The sequence below is a fragment of the Stegastes partitus genome, unplaced genomic scaffold, assembly GCF_000690725.1.
Source record: "Stegastes partitus isolate 25-593 unplaced genomic scaffold, Stegastes_partitus-1.0.2 Scaffold272, whole genome shotgun sequence".
Classification (NCBI taxonomy): Eukaryota; Metazoa; Chordata; class Actinopteri; family Pomacentridae; genus Stegastes; species Stegastes partitus.
Window position 1 is genome coordinate 512041 of NW_007578003.1, and position 2071 is coordinate 514111.

The 2071-nt window shown below is 44.0% G+C and overlaps 1 protein-coding gene and 1 pseudogene across 1 annotated transcript in view; both read left to right on the plus strand.

The window, feature by feature from the left end:
• The window catches only part of rbm20 (RNA binding motif protein 20), a 67024-nt gene that overhangs the window by 40450 nt on the left and 24503 nt on the right, over window positions 1–2071 (plus strand). The window lies entirely within an intron of this gene.
• On the plus strand, window positions 186–1789 carry LOC103357755 (cytochrome P450 2J6 pseudogene; annotated as a pseudogene).

Genomic DNA, 2071 nt, shown 5'->3' on the forward strand with positions numbered 1-2071 from the left:
GATGGATGATTTTAAGATCACTGACTAACTGTTTTACATAACTTTAAATAGTTGAGACCAGTGGAATCAGTGATTGTGATGCCAAGAGATGATATAAAGGAGGAGTGATATTGAAGACATCAGTCCTCAATCTCACAGGAGAAGCAAGAAAAACAGTGCCCAGATAGACGAGCCGTGTTTGCAGGATGGATTCAGTCTTTTCTCTAATTGGACCCTACATTGGCTGGGATTTCAAAACCTTCTTGCTCTTCACCATAGTTTTCATCATCACAGCTGATATTGTCAGGAACCGTCGGCCGGTTGGCTTCCCTCCAGGGCCTTGGGCTCCTCCAGTCGTGGGCAACATATTCAGTATTGACTTCACCAGAACTCATGAGGTTTTCACACAGTTAGCAGAAAAGTATGGAGACGTGTACAGCCTAAGGATTGGCAAGAGGTGGTTGGTTGTACTAAACAGGTCTGAGGTTCTGAAAGAAGCTCTAGTAACGCAGGGAGACAGCGTGGCGGACCGACCACACATTCCTTTGATGCAAGACATAGCATCTGGACTAGTCAGGTGTGATTTTCAGTAGTGGACACAACTGGAGGCAGCAGAGGCGATTTGCACTTTCAACCCTCAAATATTTTGGAATTGGAAAGAAGTCACTTGAACCCGTCATCCTGGATGAATTTACACATTGTGCAGAAGAGTTCAGAAGCTTTAAAGGTAAGCCATTCGATCCTCATCTCGTCACGAACAACGTCGTCTCCAACATCATGTCCTCCCTGGTTTTTGGTCATCGCTTTGAGTACAGTGATGAGAAGTTCCAAAATCTGTTAGCGATGTTTGACTATGGATTCCGAGTTCAAGCCTCCATTTGGGCACAGCTCTACAACTCATTCACTGGGCTCATGAGATGGTTTCCCGGTCCACATCATACAGTCCGGCAGTTCTGGAAAAAGGTGAAGGACTTCATACGTGAAGAGATGAATGAGCACAAGAAGACCTGGGATCCCTCAGAGCCAAGAGACTACATTGACTGCTACCTGAATGAGATTCAAACGGAGAAAGATGACAACACATTTGGTGAGGAAAACCTGATTGTATCTGTTTGGGACTTGTTCCTGGCTGGCTCAGAGACCACAACCACCACCCTGCGCTGGGCGTTTCTCTACATGGCAAAATATCCTGAGATCCAGGAAAAGGTCCAGGCTGAGACAGACAGAGTGATTGGACAGTCCAGACAGCCATCCATGGAGGACCGTGCAAACCTGCCCTACACAGATGCTGTTATCCATGAGATCCAGAGGATGGGCAACGTAGTTTCTCTCAGCCTGCCACATATCACCAACAGAGACGTCCAGCTGGGAGGCTACACAGTCCCAAAAGGAGTTAAAATAGTTCCCAATCTGACCTCTGTGCTGTTCGACAAGAATGAGTGGGAGACGCCCAACACCTTCAACCCAGGACACTTTCTGAATGAGGAGGGCAAGTTTGTGAAACGAGCAGCTTTCATCCCTTTCTCTGCTGGTAAGCGGCTGTGTCTCGGGGAGAATCTGGCCAGGATGGAGCTTTTCCTCCTCTTCACCTCCTTCATGCAGAACTTCACCTTCTCCATGCCTGCTGGGGTGAAGCCTTCAATGGACTTCCACTTCGGTGTCATTCTGGTACCGAAGGACTATGAAATATGTGCAACCCCACGTCAAGAGAAGTAAATTTTCAAAAAAGAACAAAGTTTTTAGTTCTGACTTTGTCCACACAGAGCATCTAATATACTGTAGAAATACATTTGTTGAATTAAAGATTATAACTAGTGATTTTTAGCAGAGGTGTGTCTTTTTTTTAAAATTGTTATTATTACTTTTAAATCGGTTTTTATGGTTTTACACAGAGGTGTCAATTAATATTTTATCGGCGGCAGTGTGGTTTTATTTATTTATTTATTAATTCGTGTATTTCTCTTGTTTTAACTGGTTGGTTTGATTTGACATTTTTTGCATGATTAGTCTGTTTTTACGCTGCCTTTTTAAATATCCATTGCATCTCTGTGTATACGATTCTGAATATTGTCTCTACCTCATAGTTAATCAC